This window comes from Oncorhynchus kisutch, linkage group LG9, assembly GCF_002021735.2.
Source record: "Oncorhynchus kisutch isolate 150728-3 linkage group LG9, Okis_V2, whole genome shotgun sequence".
Lineage (NCBI taxonomy): Eukaryota > Metazoa > Chordata > Actinopteri > Salmoniformes > Salmonidae > Oncorhynchus > Oncorhynchus kisutch.
Genome location: NC_034182.2, coordinates 10,822,387 through 10,844,582, shown reverse-complemented (window position 1 = coordinate 10,844,582; position 22,196 = coordinate 10,822,387). Strand labels below are relative to the sequence as shown.

Sequence of the window (22,196 nt, the reverse complement as noted above, 5' to 3'; positions counted from 1 at the left end):
CTAACCCTGTTACTCTCTCATTGTCTGAATACACTACCCGAGTGTGAATGTTTTAATAAGCTTAGGCTTATATGTAGTTGATTACATCCCATGTAAAGTTGTCATCTATATAAAGTTGTTTACAATGTCCTCCCAGGGCTCCGGTAAAGATGTATCCACCAGTAGCGGCATGGAAGACAGCGTCCACAGCTTCAAGGTAACATTCTATTAATTTACCCGGTGGTACAATGTGCATAGCAATGAGCATTATTCCTCGTTCATTTCAAGTGTGTGCAAAGGCATGTGGTACAGCAATGGTATTTTAATGTGGAACAGTTCAGATATTGCACATATTGCATAGTACACTGCTACATTGGTGAATTTATATTGCGTGTAAAACTGCAATCACAAGACATTTGAAGCTTGTCAGTGTATGGCTAACTGGAGACGCCATTCCCTCCAACTGCCCATTTCAGTGTGGGGAATCAGATGAATCACTTGCCTTCAGCGAGGAGCCCAGCTGCACCATCTTGATGTTTCCTGGATATGATTCTGATATTCATAAAACCTCCCCTGGTTGTCAATCAAAAGGTCCAGGTCACACCAACAGCATGGACACCTCCCCCCACAAACATGGCTCTCCTAATACCTCTCAGTCCGTTAGATCAACAACAAAAAAACACATCCCCCTACAAAAACAACAATACGTCCACCTCAGCAAAAGCAAGAGTCAAAGAAATCCACCTGAGATCCTGAGATGTTCGTCTTATAGATCCATGGGGGTTAACTCCTTCTGGGGCCCCTCGTTTGGCTTGTGCTCCCCAGACCCCTGTGCTAACCACATACTCAATGTTGTGGCCCTTTGTGGCCCTCCGAGAGGTATAGAGAAAGAGAAGGATGAGGGCCCTGGTCTATCTAGGAGGTCCTGTGTCGTCTCCGCAGAGAATCCACTTTCCCAGATAACGCTAAGCACCACCTGTCAATCAGGCTGTGACCTGTGATCTGCCACAGGCTTTTAGCTATGATTTACTCTGCTCTCTAACGTTACACAGGGAGGAGACAGCCAGGCAGGCGGCAGTCGCAGGTGGTGATTTGGTGATTAGGAGAAAGACAGGGGGAGAGACAGTGGTGAGAGCGAGAACGAGAAAGAGAACGAGAAAGAGAGAGAGTTGTCATGGGCTGTGCAGGACCGTTTTAAGACGAAGACATTCACAGCTGGATTAAGCCTGTTATTAATTAATCAATGTCTGAGAAAATGGCCTCATAGATGCCACATCCTCATAATTGCATCAGGTCTGTAGTCTTGAACGACAAGCACCTCTGTAGTACTGTATCTGAGCCTAGCTTGTGTATGCTATAGACCCCTGTGTTGTTACTGTACAGACTTGTAGGAATCTGACTCCTGTTTTGTGACCCACCTGAGCTGGATGTAGAGTATTTATAGTTTGGTAATCCCTGACCAATGGAGCGTGTGATGTCACGCTGAACATGGATTACTTGAAACTCATTCACCTTACACATCTAAGTCGTTGTCAAGCTCGTCTGAATGAATGGACCAAGGCGCAGCGTCCTTAGAGTTCTACATGTTTAATAAATATGCAACTCACCAAAAACAATACAGAAGGAAACCATACGTGACATTCTGGGCTGCTCACAGGCAGCTACACATACAGAAGATCCCACCACAAATGGACCAAGCAGCATGGCCAGGAGGAGCAGACATCTTGGACATGGGAGGATATCTTGGACGGTAAGGGATCCTGGAAGTGGGAGGAGATCCTGGCCGGAAAGGATCGCCTTCCATGGGAGCAGACGGAGGCAGCGAGGGAGGAACAACGACGACACCGTGTTTCGCAACCACGACGGAAGCCCGAGAGGCAGTCAGGGTTTGGCGGAGGTGGTTGGCGGAGCCAGGGTTGAACCAGAGTCAACTCCCCGTACTCACCGTGGTGAGTGTGTGACCGGTCAGGCACCATGTTTTGCGGTGATACGCACTGTGTCTCCAGTGCGCATTCCCCGCACTTGCCGTGCGAAATTGGGCATCTGTCCAGGACAGGTGGTGCCGGCTCAGCGCGCCTGGTCTCCAGTGTGCCTCCTCGGTCCAGGATATCACCCGCTGGCTCTACGTGCTGTATCTCCGGTGTGCCTTCACAGCCCAGTGCGTCCTGTGCCAGCTCCCCGCACTTGCCGTGCGAAGGTGGTCCTTTGTCCAGGACGCATTGTGCCAGCTCTACGCTCCAGACCTCCAGTGCGCCTCCACGGCCCAGTATATCCTGCGCCGGCCATACGTACTGTGTCTCCAGTGCTCCTTCACAGCCCAGTGCATCCTGTGCTAGCTTCTTGCACTTGCCATGCGAGAGTGGTCATTTGTCCAGGACGCATTGTGCCAGCTCTACACTCCAGACCTCCAGTGCGCCTCCACGGTCCAGTATATCCTGTGCCAGCTCCATACACCCGCCTCCAGTGCGTGTCTCCAGCCTGGTACGTCCTGTGCCAGCTCCACGCACCTAGCCTCCAGTGATGATCCATGGCCGGAGCCTCCAGTGATGATCCATGGCCCGGAGCCTCCAGTGATAATCCATGGCCCGGAGCCTGCAGTGATGATCCATGGCCCAGAGCTTCCAGTGATGATCCATGGCGCGGAGCCTCCAGCGAGGGTGCCCAGTCCGGAGCCTCCAGTGAGGGTTCCCAGTCCGGAGCCTCCAGCAAGGGTTCCCAGTCCGGAGCCTCCAGCGAGGGTTCCCAGTCCGGAGCCTCCAGCGAGGGTTCCCAGTCCGGAGCCTCCAGCGAGGGTTCCCAGTCCGGAGCCTCCAGCGAGGGTGCCCAGTCCGGAGCCTCCAGCGAGGGTTCCCAGTCCGGAGCCTCCAGCGAGGGTTCCCAGTCCGGAGCCTTCAGCGACAGTTCCCAGTCCAGAGCCTCCAACGACGATCTACGGTCCGGAGTCCCCGGCGACGATCTATGGTCCGGAGTCCCCGGCGCCGACCTACGGTCCGGAGTCCCCGGCAATGATCCACGGTTCGATTTCTCCGGCGATGATTCACGGCCTGGAGCTTCCGGCGACGATCCCCGCACCAGAGAGGCCACTGAAGTTGGCGGAGCCACGAGCGGAGCGGAGTCTGCGTCCCGAACCGGAGCCACCAACAAGGGTAGATGCCCACCCGGACCCTCCCCTATAGGTTCAGGTTTGCAGCCGGAGTCCGCACCTTTGGGAGGGGGGGGGGGGGGGGGGTACTGTCACGCCCTGACCTTAGAGATCCTTTTAATTCTCTATTTGGTTAGGTCAGGGTGTGACTAGGGTGGGCAATCTATGTGTTCTATTTCTTTATTGGCCGGGTATGGTTCCCAATCAGAGGCAGCTGTCTATCGTTGTCTCTGATTGGGGATCATACTTAGGCAGCTTTTTCCCACCTGGAGTTTGTGGGATCTTGTTTTGGTACTGTGCTGTTTAGCCCTACTAAACTTTACATTTCGTTTGTATTTGTTGTTTTTTCGGTGTTCATTGAATAAAGTAAGATGTACGCCTACCACGCTGCACCTTGGTCTGTTCCTTCCATCGACGAGCGTAACAGTCGTGCTCTCTTGTGCTATTACATTAGTTAACAGAGTTATCAGGATCTCTGTAAATGTGCCTATCTCAGATTCTTCACAGCAGGTCAGAAGTGGTTTGTCATGCAATGCACTTCTTAAAAGATGTGTGAATTCTGAACTAATGAGAAGATATAGTCACTAGAAAATGTACCTTATTTTATCCAATTTTATCACACTGAAGTTTTAAAATATCAATATATCAGATTCATGGCTGGGTAAGTAAATGGCGATATTAGGCCAAAACATTGGTAACCAAAGCTGTAGTCAGTGACGTGTGACTGTGAGAAAGAGAGAGTAATCTGACAGTGCTCTCTCAGACTGTTGGCCAGCACTACCCCTCTGTAATCTGAGATTACACAATGCTGCAACAGGTCTGCATTTACGCGGGCAGCCCAATTCTAATCTTTTGTCCTCTATTTGGTCTTTTGACCAATCCCTTTTTCAGAGCTGATTGGTCAAAAGACCAATTAGTGAGAGAAAATCAGAATTGGGCTGCCTGCGTAAATAAATGCAGCCCAGGAAGGGTAGATCTGAGACAGGCCTAATCCAGACAGGCACTGAGAGCAGCCAACCACAACAGAGCATTTGCCTTTAGCTACTGATCTAGACTAATATTTACCTCCACCCTCATGGTTAATGTTAGGATTGGGGGAGAGTTATCTGATCCTAGAACTGTGGTAAAGGCAACTCCTACACTGAGAGCGGTTGTGTCAGGTGTCCTCTTTGGTTGTTTGTTTATTGAGTGGCTCATGTTCCTAGAAGTTAATAGCCTGGAGTGTCCTCTACTGGCCAGCAGGAGAATTGCAGAACTCTGAAGCACCTGATGAGACACAGTGCATTTGGAAAGTATTCAGACCCCTTGACTTTTTCCACATTTTGTGACGTTACAGCCCTATTCTAAAATCAATTAAATAGTTTTTCCCCCTCATCAATCCACACACAATACCCCATAATGACAAAGCAAAAACAGGTTTTTAGACATTTTTGCTCATTTATTTAAAAAAATACAAAACTGAAATAGGGAAAGGGAAAAGGCATCAGTTGAAGGCATTCAGTTGTACAACTGACTAGGTATCCCCCATACCTAGTCAGTTGTACAACTGAATGCCTTCAACTGAAATGTGTCTCACATTTACATAAGTAATCAGACCCTTTACTCAGTAATTTGTTGAAGCACCTTTGGCAGCGATTACAGCCTTGAGTCTTCTTGGGTATGACGCTACAAGCTTGGCACACCTGGCTCTGTCCGGATATACTGTCCCCGTCCACACAGCCAGCTGGGTTCTCAGTACATCGCGCAGACAGGAATACAGAACTCTCTGGGAGAAAGAAAGGCGGTGTTGTATGTTTCATGATTAACTACTCATGTTGTGATTGTGATAACGTACAGGAACTCAAGTCCTTTTGTTCACCTGACCTAGAATACCTCACAAATCAAATGCAGTCCGTATTACCTCCCAAGAGAATTCTCTTCGGTTATAGTCAGTCGTGTATATTCCCGCTCAAGCCGATACCAAGAAGGCTCTCAAGGAACTACACTGGACTTTCTGCAAACTGGAAACCACATATCCTTAAGGTGAACTGCTCCCAAGGACTGTGGGTTCTCGTTCTCCGTGGCCGACGTGAGTAAGACATTTAAGCATGTTAACCCTCGCAATTCTACCAGACCAGACAGTATCCTAGCCACGTCCTCAGAGCATGTGCAGACCAGCTGGCTGGAGTGTTTACGGACATATTCCATTTCTCCCTATCCCAGTCTGCTGTCCCCACTTGCTTCAAGATGTCCACCACTGCTCCTGTATCCAAGAAAGCAAAGGTAACTGAACTAAATGACCATCGCCCCATAGCACTCACTTCTGTCATCATGAAGTGCTTTGAGAGGCTTAGTTAAGGATAATTTCACCTCCACATTACCTGACTCCCTAGACCCACTATATATTTACACACCACCCCAATAGATCCACATATGATGTAATCGCCATTGCACTGCACACTGCCCTATCTCATCTGGAGAAGAGGAATTCCTATGTAAGAATGCTGTTCATTGATTATAGCTCAGCCTTCAACACCATAGTACCCTCCAAGCTATTCATTAAGCTCGGGGCCCTGGGTGTAAAACCCGCCCTTTGCAACTGGGTCCTGGACTTCCTGACGGGCCGCCCCCAGGTGGTGAAGGTAGGAAACAACACCTCTATTACACTGATCCTCAACACAGGGGCCCCACAAGGGTGCGTGCTCAGCCCCCTCCTGTACACCCTGTTTAACCTTTACTGCATGGCCACGCACGCCTCCAACTAAATCATCAAGTTTGGAAAATAACCTCAACGTTAACAAAATGAAAGAACTGATCAACAAAGAGAGAACACACCTTTTCACATCTGCAGGACTGCGGTGGAGAAGGTGAAAAGCTTCAAGCTCCTCGGCGTACACATCACTGATAAACTGAAAGGGTCCACCCACACAGACAGTGTAGTAAAGAAGGCTCAACAGCTAAATTCATCTTGGCCCCTAAGAACCTCTCAAACTTTTACAGATATACAATTGAGAGCATCATGTCAGGCTGTATCACTGCCTGGGACGGCAACTGCACCGCCCGTAACCGCAGGGCTCTCCAGAGGGTGGTGCAGTCTGCCCAACGCATCACCGGGGCACACTACCTGCCCTCCAGGACACCTACAACACCCGAAGTCACAGGAAGGTCAAAAAGATCATCAAGGACATCAACCACCAGAGCCACGGCCTGTTCACTCTGCTATCATCCAGAAGGTGAGGTCAGTACAGGTGCATCAAAGCTGGGGATGAGAGACTGAAAAACAGCTTCTATCTCAAGGCTATTGGACTGTTAAATAGCCATTACTAGCCGGCTACCACCCAGTTACTCAACTCTGCAACCTAGAGGCTGCTTCCCTATGAACATAGACATGGAATCACTGGTCACTTTACATGGAACACAAGTCACTTTTAAACATGTTTACATACTGTTTTACTCATTTCATATGTATATACTGTACTCTACTGTATTTTAGTCCATGCCACTCAGACAGTGCTCATTCTAATACTTATATGTTTCGTAATTCCATTCTTTTACTTTGAGATGTGTGTGTACTGTTGTCAATTGTTAGATACTACTGCACTGTTGGACCTAGGAACACAAGCATTTCGCTACACCTGCAAAAACATCTGTTTAAAATGTGTATGTGACCAATAAAATTCGATTTGATTTGAGTTTCTCCCATTCTTCTCTGCAGATCCTCTCAAGCTCTGTCAGGTTCGATGTGGAGCGTTGCTGCACAGCTATTTTCAGGTCTCTCCAGAGATGTTAGATCAGGTTCAAGTTCAGGCTCTGGCTAGGCCACTCAAGGACATTCAGAGACTCTTCCTGAAGCCACTCCTGCGTTGTCTTGGCTGTGTGTTTAGGGCCGTTGTCCTATTGGAAGGTGAACCTTCAACCCCGGTCTGAGGTCCTGAGTGCTCCGAGGCAGGTTTTGATCAAGGATCTCTCTGGACTTTGCTCCATTCATCTTTCCCTCGATCCTGACTTGTCTCCCAGTACCTGCCGCTGAAAAACATCCCCACAGCATGATGCTGCCACCACCATGCTTCACCGTAGGGATGGTGCCTGGTTTCCTCCAGACGTGACACTTGGCATTCAGGCAAAAGAGTTCATCAGACCAGAGAATCTTGTTTTAGGTGCCTTTTGGCAAACTCCAAGCGGGCTGTCATGTGCCTTTTACTGAGGAGTGGCTTCCATCTGGCCACGCTACCATAAAGGCCTGATTGGTGGAGTGCTGCAAAGATGGTTGTTCTTCTGGAAGGTTCTCCCATCTCCACAGAGGAACTTTGGAGCGCTGTCAGAGTGACATTCAGGTTCTTGGTCACCTCCCTGACCAAGGCCCTTCTCCCCCGATTGCTCAGTTTGGCCAGGCGGCCAGCTCTAGGAAGAGTCTCGGTGGTTCCAAACTTCTTCCCCTTAAGAATGATGGAGGCTGTGTTCTTGGGGACCTTCAATGCTGCAGAAGTGTATTGGTACCCTTCCCTAGATCTGTGCCTCAACATAATCCTGTCTTGGCGCTCTAAGGACAATTCCTTCAACCTCCTGGCTTGGTTTTTGCTCTGACACTGTCAACTGTGGGACCTTATATCGACAGGTGTGTGCCTTTCCAAATCAGGTCCAATCTATTGAATTTACCACAGGTGGACTCCAATGAAGTTGTAGAAACAAGGATGATCAATGTAAACAGGTTGCACCTGAATTCAATTTCGAGTCTCATGGCAAAGGGTCTGAGTACTTATGTAAATAAGGTATTTCTGTTTTCAGTTTGTCATTATGGAGTATTGTGTGTAGATTGGTGAGGATTTTTATTTATTCAATCAATTTTAGAATAAGGACGTAATGTAACAAAAGTTTACATTCCTGTACAATGGCAAAGGTGTCTAAAGATGTCGGAATTCAGGTATGACGTCATTGTTTTTAGCACTATTGTCATGGCTGTTGATAGAACTGGACCAAGGTGCAGCGTGGTGAGCGTACATATTTCCTTTTTATTTGGGTGACGCCGACAAAACAATAAACAATACACAACAAACCGTGACGCTTAAGGCTATGTTCATCAAACAAAGTTAACTTCCCACAAACACAGGTGGGGAAAAAGGGTACCTAAGTATGGTTCCCAATCAGAGACAACGATAGACAGCTGTCCCTGATTGAGAACCATACCCGGCCAAAACCTAGAAATAGAAAATCATAGAAACACAAAACATAGAATGCCCACCCCAACTCACGCCCTGACCAAACCAACATAGAGACATAAAAAGGGTCTCTAAGGTCAGGGCGTGACAACTATCCACAGATTTTTTAAAACTACGGCACACGACATGGTTCAATGAGCCAATATATCAGCACCAAAGACTTTTTCTAAATGCCGGCCTCTTGGAGCTAGAATTGGGATCATGTTGGGCTACACTGTACTAAAGATGATACAAAAATGAACGCAGAATAAATTCACTTTGAAATGTCCCCAAAGTGCTCCTTTATTAAATTGACATTGTTTTGACCTATACATTTTACAACAGTGTTTGTGGACAATGACATACAGTATATTACACCTAAAGCAGTGTGAATGAGTTTACATCTAAACCATTTCCTCTATATCCTCCCCCCCAGGCAGCTGACCTGGTCATTGAGCTGTCCCAGACCCACAAGGCCAAACCTGACCTGACCAATCTGGTGTTTGGAACTGTGTTCTCTGACCACATGTTGACCATAGAGTGGACCAGCAATGGAGGCTGGCAGAAACCTCACATCAAGCCCTTTGGTAACCTGTCTCTCCACCTGGCCTGCTCAGCCATGCACTACGCTGTGCAGGTAGGAAACACCACCTTGTTAGGCCTTGTTAGAAAGTTAATGTATCTCATGCTTCATGCTGTCCATTCTTGCTGCCCACCTGATAGTAATGAAGACTAACAGTGGAAATATGTTGGTAGATGTATTACATACATAAAAAAACATATATATATTTATTTTGTACTAAAATAACTTATGCAATCTATAAGTATTTTAAATATGTCTAATAACATCAACTAATTCAAGGATATGACAGGGCAGCAGGAGACAAAGTTAAAGGTGCAAAATCAGGTGCCGGTTCATTAAATTATAGTGTTCGAAAATGAATGATGGCAGAAATATTAACAAAACGTGCGAAACGACTGTCAAAACAAATAAAAGGTCTGAAAACTTCCCAAATGAAAGGCTTAAACAGGCACGTGTAGCTAATGTAACATACTTGGCACCAGCCTACCATTGAGCAATTCCAACACTGGTGAAAATGTACAGGTCAGCATCTACACTACAGGTATGTATAGGACCTCCCCCATGGTTGTCACATCTTACAGCCCCAATTTCAGTGTCTTCAATCAGGAAACAGACTGTGCTGCTGAGATGCTTTGTGTTGAGAGCTTAAGATGAATGTACTACACTTTAATTGTAGCTAGGATAAGAATAGGCACAGCTAGGATAGTTGAAGGACAGTGGGTTGGACATAAATGGCCAACACATGTACGCTCATTTGTACTGAAACTTACACACACACACACATAGGTTCAGGAAGCCAATTTCCCATTCTGGACCTCATTCATTATGTTTACATTTACATATATATGTATATTCACTCTGTTCAGAGAATGACTAGAGGTCAGTGGTTCTTTCCTGTCTGCCAGTCTTAACACCTGTCTCTTTCCTCTCCTCTGATCTCTGTTCAGTTGTTTGAGGGTATGAAGGCATACCCTCAAATGTCTTCAGACCCATGCTCAACATGAACCATATGGCGAAGTCTGCAGAGAGGGCCGGCCTGCTGGTACGAACACATACAGGCTGTGGTACTGAACAAACATCCCTGTTAGTGAGTATTTCTCCCTTGCCAAGGTAATCCACCCATCTGACAGGTGTAGCATATCAAGAAGCTGATTAAACATCATGATCATTACGCAGGTGAACCTTGTGCCGGGGACAATAAAAGCACACTCACATTGCCACATATGTATCAGATTTTGACGGAGCATGTAATTGGCATGCTGACTGCACTAATGCCCACCGGAGCTGTTGCCAGATAATTTAATGTACATTTTTCTACCATAAGCCGCCTCCAATGTTGTTTTAGAGAATTTGGCAGTACGTCCAACCTCACTCACAACTGCAGACCACGTGTAATGGTGTCATGTGGGCGAGCGGTTTGCTGACGTCAACATTGTGAACAGAGAGCCCCATGGTGGCGGTGGGTTTATGGTTTGGGCAGGCATACTGTAAGCTATGGACAACGAACACAATAGCATTTTATCGATGGCCATTTGAATACACAGAGATACCATGATGAGAACCTGAGGCCCATTGTCGTGACATTCATCTGCCGCAAACACCTCATGTTTCATAATACACAGCCCCACGTTGCAAGGATCTGTACACAATTCCTGGAAGCTGAAAATGTTCCAGTTCTTCCTTGGCCTGCATACTCACCAGACATGTCACCCATTGAGCATGTTTGGGATGCTATGGATTGATGTGTTCGATAATGTGTTCCAGTTTCCACCAATATCCAGCAACTTCACACAGCCATTGAAGAGGAGGGGGACAACATTCCACAGGCCACAATCAACAGCCTGATATGCGCTGCATGAGGCAAATGATGTTCACACCGGATACTGACAGGTTTTCTGATCCACACCATACCTTTTCTTTAAGGTATCTGTGACCAACAGATGCATATCTGCATTCCCAGTCATGTGAAATCCACAGATTGGGGCCCAATAATTTTTTTCTCCAAATGACTGATTTCCTTATATGAACTGTGACTCCAGTAAAATCTTTGACATTTTTGCATGTTGCGTTTGTGTTCGATGTAGATACAGTGTCTGGTATCTACAGTGTGTCATGTACAGTACAAGACTGGAACAATGTTCCCCAGAACATCAACATAATTGCTTTTCCTACTAGCACTGACTTTGCAGATAACTTTTTAATTGAGAAAAATGTACTTACGACAACTGCGATATGTGGCTGTCTCACTAAGCTATCTTAAGATGAATGCACTAACTTTAAGTCCCTCTGGATAAGAGAGTCTGCTACAGGACTTTCTGTAGTGTCTGCTGCAGTCACTGAATGTTCTGTTTGTTCATATTTTTGTCCCATTTCTCCTTTCCTGGCTCAACCTTTCATTGGTCATCTCTCCATCTCCCCCCTCCCTCCTCCAGGCCTTTGACAGGGCCGAGTTGGTAGAGTGTATCAGGAGGCTGGTACAGGTGGATCTGGAGTGGGTACCCCAGTCAGACTCTGCCAGTCTCTACATCCGACCCAACTTCCTGGGTACTGAGGTGAGGAGATGACCAACCAACCACTCTCTGTCTCCTTCTGTGAGGGCCTGTCTCATTCACTCACATATGCTGTGACAGGGGTCTCCCTCTATCTAGCTTCCCCTGTACTTGTTGGTGAAGTAGCAATCATTTATTTGTGAATAGTTCAAGAGTATGTCAACTATTGACATGTGTGTACGTGTGTGTGTGGCCTGTGTCCCTTCCTAGCGGTCTCTAGGAGTGAAGAAGCCGTCCCATGCTCTACTTTATGTGATCCTGAGTCCTGTTGGTTCCTTCTTCAGTACAGGAGCCAAACCTGTCTCTCTCTGGGCCGACTCAGAGGGCCGACATCAGAGTCTGGGCCGACATCAGAGCCTGGAGAGGAGGGACAGGAGACTGTAAGATGGGAGGGTTAGAGGAGGGACTGGAGACTGTAAGATTGGAGGGTAGAGGAGGGACTGGAGACTGTAAGATGGGAGGGTTAGAGGAGGGACTGGAGACTGTAAGATTGGAGGGTAGAGGAGGGACTGGAGACTGTAAGATGGGAGGGTTAGAGGAGGGACTGGAGACTGTAAGATTGGAGGGTAGAGGAGGGACTGGAGACTGTAAGATGGGAGGGTTAGAGGAGGGACTGGAGACTCTAAGATGGGAGGGTAAGAGGAGGGACTGGAGACTGTAAGATGGGAGGGTTAGAGGAGGGACTGGAGACTCTAAGATGGGAGGGTAGAGGAGGGACTGGAGACTGTAAGATGGAAGGGTTAGAGGAGGGACTGGAGACTGTAAGATGGGAGGGTTAGAGGAGGGACTGGAGACTGTAAGATGGGAGGGTTAGAGGAGGGACTGGAGACTCTAAGATGGGAGGGTAGAGGAGGGACTGGAGACTGTAAGATGGGAGGGTTAGAGGAGGGACGGGAGACCCTAAGATGGGAAGGTAAGAGGAGGGACTGGAGACTGTAAGATGGGAGGGTTAGAGGAGGGACTGGAGACTGTAAGATTGGAGGGTTAGAGGAGGGACTGGAGACTGTAAGATGGGAGGGTTAGAGGAGGGACTGGAGACTCTAAGATGGGAGGGTAGAGGAGCGACTGGAGACTGTAAGATGGGAGGGTTAGAGGAGGGACTGGAGACTGTAAGATGGGAGGGTTAGAGGAGGGGCTGGAGACTGTAAGATTGGAGGGTTAGAGGAGGGACTGGAGACTGTAATATGGAGGGTTAGAGGAGGGACTTGAGACTGAAAGATGGGAGGGTTAGAGGAGGGACTGGAGACTGAAAGATTGGAGGGTTAGAGGAGGGACTGGAGACTGTAAGATGGGAGGGTTAGAGGAGGGACTGGAGACTGTAATATGGAGGGTTAGAGGAGGGACTGGAGACTGTAATATGGAGGGTTAGAGGAGGGACTTGAGACTGAAAGATGGGAGGGTTAGAGGAGGGACTGGAGACTGAAAGATGGGAGGGTTAGAGGAGGGACTGGAGACTGTAAGATGGGAGGGTTAGAGGAGGGACTGGAGACTGTAATATGGAGGGTTAGAGGAGGGACTGGAGACTGTAATATGGAGGGTTAGAGGAGGGACTGGAGACTGTAATATGGAAGGTTAGAGGAGGGACTTGAGACTGAAAGATGGGAGGGTTAGAGGAGGGACTGGAGACTGTAAGATGGGAGGGTTAGAGGAGGGACTGGAGACTGTAATATGGAGGGTTAGAGAAGGGACTGGAGACTGTAATATGGAGGGTTAGAGGAGGGACTGGAGACTGTAAGATGGGAGGGTTAGAGGAGGGACTGGAGACTGTAAAATATCCAACATATCACAAGTTAGGATTGGAATTGGTTACTGTACCCTTTGAGTAAAGGAAGAACAGACATGGTTGTATTCTTTTGAGATGCAGTAAAAATGCTTGCTTTGCAATGTGTTCTACTAATTTGTCCTGACCCTAATATCCCCACCCTGCCAACACTACTAATACAGCTTTACACCAGATTCAACTGTAAAGAGCTTTGGATTTCATTGTGACACGATTTATGTACAGTACACAATAAGATCACGCGCTTGGTTACGCTAACGAACGGAACAGTGTCAAATCATTTTGGATTACGACACATGGAATTTAAATGTAAACGGACAACTCTCGTTTGTGGATTAAAATGAACATGAACATGGTGGTTTGTTTACAGGAACTATGGAGCATCTATCTACGCCCAGCATGAAGCAGTGGATTATGGGTGCCAGCAGGTCCTCTGGCTGTACGGAGACGACCATCAAATCACAGAGGTCGGAACCATGAACATGATCACTTTCAGTGTCATGGCCAATGAGATTAGAGATAATACCTTTGCTTTAATCGGGATTTTGCGTTCCCATGTTCAGACATTATATGCATCAACCAATGGTTGCATGCCACACAATTTCTAGAACATATGACGTGGTTAGCTGATACTTAAAATACCTATCCAGGAATTGAAATATCTGGCATGCGTCAGCAATGTCTGAGGAGAGGAACACGACCATCCTCTTCTAGATCTGTTGATATGGACATAATGTTACTGAACAGGAAACTGATTTTTGTGTCTGATTGTACAACAGCGACATCTAGTGGTTAGAGTGTATATCACCGCAGCTGCAGTCTTACATAGCCAGTGCTGTTCTTCACCTCTTCACCTGATCTCTGTAAACTGGGTCAGATTGGATATTCCATTGACACTAAAAGAACTGTTAAATTCATATGTTCATCCAACGTTTTTCTCTCCAGAGGAGGAGCTGGCAATGCCCCCTCTGGATGGAATAATCCTACCTGGGATGACGCGGCAGAGCATCCTGGAACTCACCAGGAAATGGGTATGAGAGAGAGAATTGTATACAGTACATTCGGCATGTATTCAGACCCCTTGACTCTTTCCACATTTTGTTATGTTATAACCTTGTTCAAAAATGGATTAAATCGTTTTTCCCCTCATTAATCTACACACAGTACCCCATAATGACAAAGCAAAAACAGGTTTTTAGATTCTTCAAATTAGGGCTATGTTCTGTATACCACCCCTACCTTGTCACAACACAACTGCTCAAATGCATTAAGAAGGAAAACAATTCCACAAATTAACTTTTAACAAGGCACACCTGTTAATTGAAATGCATTCCAGGTGACTATCTCATGAAGCTGGTTGAGAGAATGCCAAGAGTGTGCAAATCTGTCATCAAGGCGAAGGTGGCTACTTTGAAGAATCTCAAATCTAAAATATGTTTTGATTTGTTTAACACTTTTTTGGTTACTGCATGATTCCATATGTGTTATTTCATAGTGTTGATGTCTTCACTATTATTCTACAATGTAGAAAACAGTCAAAATAAATAAAAACCCTGGAATGAGTAGGTGTGTCCAAACTTTTGACTGGTACTGTATATAGAGAGGGTAAGAGAGGGGCAAGTACAATGTGTTCTCTAAGGGTAGGACATAAGATAGTTCAACAACAACACAGGGCACAAGCTAGGGGGCAACAGAAAGATAGAGGGTTGAACTTGCCATGGCACTCGGGGTTTAATTAAGGGAAAGATGGACTTGACACTCGCATGGACATACCACCAGGGGTGCTTCCATCTGCTACAGGGGCACAGACACTATACCAGCGGCTATCACTGGCCATTAAACCAGTAGCCTGGTTGCCAGATCAGATACATGTATAGCATGACAAGGAATCTTGGAGGACTTGGCTAAAGCACAGGCAGATCTGGCAACTAAGATGCCACACTGGGGTGTGTGTGAGAGAGAGAGAGAGAGAGAGAGAGACAGAGAGAAGGGGGCATAGAGAGAGGGGGGGGGTAGAGAGAGAAGGGGGATAGAGAGAGGGGGGGGGGGGGGGAGAAGGGCTCTCCAGCCCTGATCTTGGAGAGCTACCACCCTGTAAACTTTCACTCCAACCCTAATCTAGCATACCTTATTTGAATAGCTGGTTGATAAGCTGAATCAGGTTAGTTACAACTGGGGTTGTCCCTCTCTCCTCATCCACCTCTCCCTTTCCTCTTCTATGGGGAGTTTAAGGTGTGTAGCCTAGTGGTTAGAACTTTGGACTAGTAACCGGAAGGTTGTGAGTTCAAACCCCCGAGCTGACAAGGTACAAATCTGTCGTTCTGCCCCTGAACAGGCAGTTAAATCACTGTTCCCAGGCCGTCATTGAAAATAAGAATTTGTTCTTAACTGACTTGCCTGGTTAAATAAAGGTAAAATAAAAATAAATAAAATAAAACCTGACCATGGCAGACCTGTGCTGTGCTCTGAAAGAGGGCCGTGTTAAGGAGATGTTTGGCTCTGGTACTGCATGTGTGGTCAGTCCTGTGGGATGCATACTCTACCAGGGAGAGGTACACAACCACAACTCACTACCCTTACAACATATGGATGGATGAATGGATGGATGACTGAATGGATGGATGAATGATGCAATCAAGCAAGCGATCAAAACAATAGAATCAAGCACTTTCACGTTTAACACTTTGTCATAAACCGCTGAACAGCTACTCCAGAAAGTAGTATTTTTAAATTGTGTGTCTCTCTCTTTCTAGAACCTACATATCCCCTGCCAGGAGGATTTCCCCCAGCTGGCCTCTAGACTGATGAAGGAGCTCACAGATGTACAGGTAAGGTGGTCACAGACATCAATGCAATGTCTATTCCACGTTGGTTCAACGTCATTTAATTCAACCAGAGTGTGCCCAGTGAGACACGTGTGACAGAGGACGATTGTATTGTAACCTCCACTCGCGCTATCAATTTGGATCCTTTTCGGAGGCGCAGCTGGCTAAGACGTTGTCGAGTCGGCGGTCACGTGTGTTTGCGAAGCAGTGGATCACTCGTTTGAGCCCAGCAAGTGGACAGGGACAGTGAAGAAAGCTATACTGTTAGGCAAGCACAGTGTCCTCTGTCACGCAATCAACCAAACAGGTACGTATGTATGCAGGCACTCACAGCAGATGTGGCCTCTCCCACAGTAATGGTAACAGCTGGATGGACGTCAGGGCCTGCCAACTGTCTGACCTAGACTGATGTCATCCTCAGCACACAGACTATTCCATAGAGATACATACTAGATTCATCTCGATTCTGTCTCCTCTGTGTTAGTGTATCAGGTCCATTTTGTATTAGTAAAGTGTAGTGTGTATTCTGCCCTGTAGCTTGCCATATATCTGTATGTTCCACTCTCCATCGCCTTGGTTAAGAGCTGTAAATGGATACCATCCCACTCCCCCTGCCTGCCTACCAGAATACCTTTGCTAGTGGGGGTGTTAAACTGAGTGGGTCATTCATTCAGTCTAGATCTTTCTCAGTATCTCTCTCTGTCTGTCTGGCTGTCTCTCTGTTACGTCTGTGAGTTTGTGTTCCTCTGCCTCATATCATTTCACCCTGTCAGGGCTAGGTCAGGTGATTATCGTTTTCCCTCTAAATCTCCTCATCGCCACGGCTTTGTGTGAGAGCTTGTATGTGTCTCCTCTGCCAAACCACTAGTGCTGTGTGTGTAGCTGTGTGTGTGTGTGTGTGTGGATCTGTGTGTGTGCGTGCCTGCCTGCCTTTATGTGTAAACCTTATCTGAGTATTTGTGTGGCCCTAGTGATAGCTTCTCTCCCCCTGTAGCTCATTGTGGCGCCGACACACAGCCAGACAGAGGAGATAGGAGGAGGTTCATGTAGTAATGGCTGGGCAGGGATGGGAGATAGAGCAGACACACAGTCCTGAAAGCTCTCATTAAGATGCCTGCTGTAATTACACAAACCTAATTATTGTCTCAGCCTTTGTGATCAAAGCCAAGATGCCGCAAATGACGCTGCTTGACCGAGAGAGAGAGAGAGAGAGAGAGAGAGAGAGAGAGAGAGAGAAAGAGAGTGAGTGAGAGAGAAAGAGAGTGAGAGAGAAAGAGAGTGAGAGAGAGAGAGGCGGGGAGGGGAGAGGGAGAGGGAGAGGGAGAGGGAGAGGGAGAGGGAGAGGGAGAGGGAGAGACGGAGGAGCCTAAATTAACAATAACATCGACAAAAACTCCAGCCTGATGTTAAATCTGTTGACATTTAATTTGGATGAGAAACAGAATGGTGTCCGCCTCCCCAAGAAGAAGACATTGGGCACAAACAAACGCGTTGTCTAAGACGAGGGGAGCGAGGGATGAGAAGAGGGATGAAAGATGGGTTTACTAACACGGCCCTCCGTTTCTCTTTCATGTTAATTAGAAATTGCATTTCTTTTGTTTCTCTTCGCGGGTGCTTATTTATTTTCACGACTCTGTCCATTACAACTAATTTGCAACATGAGACGTAAATAATTGGATTTGTCTCCGCGGTTGTCGCAGTTCAGGAACATTCTGTTTTGATTTGGTCGTTGTTTTGTGTGTGGCTGAGTTCGCAAGATTTCTTGGGATATTTGTTCTTTTTTGTTTTGTGTTTTTGGATGCGCCATTCACTGTGTTGTAGGCAAGAAGTTAAAACAGTTTGCGACTGCTACTGTAATTGTTGGCCTGTTGTTTTATGCCTGTTTGACCCCAGTTTACCTTTGACCTTCTGATGATCTTTTCTCTCATTGGTCACAGTACGGCCCGACCAAGAGTGACTGGTCTGTCCTCGTGCAACCAAGACACAGCGGTGTGGGTATCTGGGATAAGCACACACAAACTGTATATGCATACAGTATACGCCAACATACATACACACACACACACACACACACACACACACCAAATAACCAGCCGTCAGGGTAACCTCTATATCAGTCAAATCTTGTGTGTGGGTAAACTCTTTTTAATGTGCAATAATCTTACTCAGATTGCAGTATACTGGATGTTCAGTTTGAAATCCCATAGGGTCAGTAGCAATATTATCCCACTCTAACTCTGCTCAAAATGTGCACGACCTCCACGTTCACACGCCCTGCCCTGCACATCTCAATAGTCTGCCCTGGTGTGGCAGCCCTGCTAAAGTGTGAACTCTAAAATATTACCAGCAGAAGATTTAGAGGAGTAACGTTAACAATGACCAGCAACTAATGTTACACCACTTTGACTCCATAGACCTTTAAATGGGTCATGTGACATAGGCAGAGGTTATGTAATTTCAGCATCGTTACACGCAAGTGTGTGTTTGAACCCGTGCCATGCGAAAACCTTCTTTTTGAGTATGGTATTTCTATTTTGAATAGAGCATTTTAGATTTGTATTTTGAACAAATATAACCGTTTTAAAGTGAGCTTAAATGGCGGACCAAGTTTCTCAAGGAAAGCACTTTTAGTACTGCTAAGATAGAATAATGAATGAATTCAAAGAGGACACTGGAAATAAGCCCTGATATATCAGAGTGAGAGAGATCCCTGACGTCTGAAGCTTGGAACCTAGAGTGGTAGAATGATACACCAACCACTGGTATCAAAGAAAGCACAAGTCGAAGTACCATTGCAAGTAGTCATATCATTCCACGCCAGTTGCTGTGCACGAACAAGTGTGTGGTGTTTCATGTCAAAATGTATGTTATATCCACGATCTGTTGATAGTGAGATCTAATCAAACATAATACTGGTCATTTGTGTGGTGATGTACTATCTTGGACCAATGTCTGTCATCTACTGTAGACCTGTATTGCCATGATTGACAGATATCTCTGTACCTAGAAAGGGAAGATCTGTTTCTATATATACTTAGATGGAAGAGATATATTTATGTCCTCGATGCAATGCGTCGAGTGATACAATATGGCCTGTTCTGTTGATCCAAATAATAAATATGCACCAAAACATTTGTGTCTACTGAGTCTACTGCATTATGTTCAGTACAGTGCGTGTGTGTGTGTTTGTGAGTGTGTACCCTTGTGTGTGTGGTTCCCCAGGGCAGGGCCCATGGTTCCTGGCTGAGCTGCCTCCCAGTGAAAATAGGGCTGTTTGGTGCTGGTTCCATCCCTGTGCCCTGCGGCAGGCTGGTATAGAGCCCAGCACACACATCTTACCAACTAACCCCCTGGTACAGCTCTCAGCTCCCAAGGCCTTAGATACAGTACTTTTCCCCTTGCACTGTAGTCCTTTTTAACTGGTTGTTGATCACATGCAGGACAGGAAACTGTAAACAAATTCGCTAACGTGTGGCGGCTTGCAGGAGCATACTTCTCCTTTCCATCCTATCTCCTTCTCCCTCTTCTCCCTCTTGACTCAGAGCATACATCTAATCTCCCTCTATTCTCTCTCTTAGTCCTCTCCATCATCTCTGTATGTTCTCTCCTTCCCCTCTTTATTGTCACTCTTCTTCTGTTTTCTTTGCTTCCCTGCAGAGTGCCTTGGAGCGGGGAGCTTACATCCCCCCCCCTCTCTCTCCCCCTCTATTCATTCAATTTTCAATTTAATGCAGACATTACTGTAGTATTTACTGTAGTGTTTTTGTGGACTGTAGTATACTGTAGTATTTACTGTAGTGTTTTTGCAGACATAACTGTAGTATTTACTGTAGTGTTTTTGTGGACTGCAGTATACTGTAGTATTTACTGTAGTGTTTTTGCAGACATTACTGTAGTATTTACTGTAGTGTTTTTGTGGACTGTAGTATACTGTAGTATTTACTGTAGTGTTTTTGTGGACTGTAGTATAGTGTAGTATTTACTGTAGTATTTTGTGGACTGTAGTATACTGTAGTATTTACTGTAGTGTTTTTGCAGACATTACTGTAGTATTTACTGTAGTGTTTTTGTGGACTGTAGTATTTAATGTAGTGTTTTTGCAGACATTACTGTAATATTTACTGTAGTGTTTTTGTGGACTGCAGTATACTGTAGTATTTACTGTAGTGTTTTTGTGGACTGCAGTATACTGTAGTATTTACTGTAGTGTTTTTGCAGACATTACTGTAGTATTTACTGTAGTGTTTTTGTGGACTGTAGTATACTGTAGTATTTACTGTAGTGTTTTTGTGGACTGTAGTATAGTGTAGTATTTACTGTAGTATTTTGTGGACTGTAGTATACTGTAGTATTTACTGTAGTGTTTTTGTGGACTGTAGTATTTAATGTAGTGTTTTTGCAGACATTACTGTAGTATTTACTGTAGTGTTTTTGTGGACTGCAGTATACTGTAGTATTTACTGTAGTGTTTTTGTTTTATTATCTTTGACATAGAAGTGGGGGCTTTCTCCTTCGGGAAACCTATTGGAGAAATACTAAAAGAAAATGTTCCGTAACCTGTAGGTCGGTAGGACTGGGTTCTGAACGGAGAGTTCAGAGCTTCTGCTCTTCTCTATAACCTGTAGGGAACACAATATATGGTCTATACTTGGAATGTAGGTTTCTCACTTATGTGTGGCACAAATTGGGATATGGGGAGGGAAATGGGCAAGGTATATGCAAATGAAATACTGTAGTATTTACTATAGTATTTTCTGTGTGTGTTTTTTTGGACTGTAATGTTTTGGCTGACATTACTGTAGCATTTACTACTGAGTGTTTTTGCTGATAATACTGTAGTTTTTACTACAGTATACTACAACATTCTATAGTAAGTATTACACATTATTGAGGGATACCAGTGTGTAGTATAATATTCTACAGTATACTACAGTTTACTACAGAATTCTATACTAAGTACTGTAGTATTCTATAGTAGACTGTAGTATTTTTTTCATGTGGGTCTCCTGTGGTGTCGTTGCCCTACACCCAGGCACAAGCAAGGACCCTATCCGCCCTCCTCCTCTCTTCTCCTCTCCCCCTCCTCTTAGCCTGAAGATAAGATGATGTTTTAATTGTCACATCTTATTTAGACAGCAGTGACATTCACTAGGGGACAGCACAGAGTGGAGGGGCGGGTCCAGAGTAATCAAAGGAGATGAGAGGGAGAAGAGGGAGAGAGAGAGAGAGAGAGAGAGAGAGATGGAGAAAGAAACCGCTGGCGCCCAGTCATGAAGCAGCTGCAGCAGGCAGAATTTAGCTCTGAGCGCTCTCCCTCCCCTCCCTCCGTCGTTTTTCTCATCGCCGCTCCTTCTCTCCCACAGCCAGGGCATGATCTGATTTGACAAGCACGATGCTGTCATCTTGAGTTTGTCCCATTTGAAATGCTAATTAATGAACTCGCAGCCACTTTGTGTTTCGTTTCGCTCGCTGTTGTTGTTTGTCTTCTATTTGTCTTCTCTTGACTCTTTCTCCTTCCCCTCTGCTCTTTCTGAGGCTGGAACTTCAGACCTTGGTCTGTGTCTGAGACGCAGACAGTGGAGGAAGATGGTATCAGGGTATTTGGCACCATGATGAGGAGTCACAAAGGGTCGGGGACAAACAGGCGTCATGATTGAGACAAACAGAGGCGTCACGATTGAGACAAACAGAGGCGTCACGATTGAGACAAACAGAGGCATCACGATTGAGACAAACAGAGGCGTCACGATTGAGACAGAGGCGTCACGATTGAGACAAACAGAGGCGTCACGATTGAGACAAACAGAGGCGTCACGATTGAGACAAACAGAGGCGTCACGATTGAGACAAACAGATGCATCATGATTGAGACAAACAGAGGCGTCACGATTGAGACAAACAGATGCATCATGATTGAGACAAACAGATGCATCATGATTGAGACAAACAGAGGCATCATGATTGAGACAAACAGAGGCATCATGATTGAACACAATCCTCTCTGATAGAGAGGGCTAATGACTGGGAGGCCAGGGATGATCAGCTAATGGCAGACGACTCTCTGTCTCTCAGTTTCTCTCTCTATATGTTCTTCTCTCTCTCTCTGACCTCTCTCTCTCTGACCTCTCTCTCTCTCTCTGACCTCTCTCTCCCTCTCTGACCTC

The 22,196-nt window shown here is 46.0% G+C and overlaps 1 pseudogene; it reads left to right on the top strand.

Annotated features, from left to right (window-relative positions):
• The first annotated feature begins 124 nt into the window (after positions 1 to 124).
• LOC109896306 (branched-chain-amino-acid aminotransferase, cytosolic-like) lies at positions 125 to 21,689 on the top strand (annotated as a pseudogene).
• Positions 21,690 to 22,196: the final 507 nt, after the last annotated feature.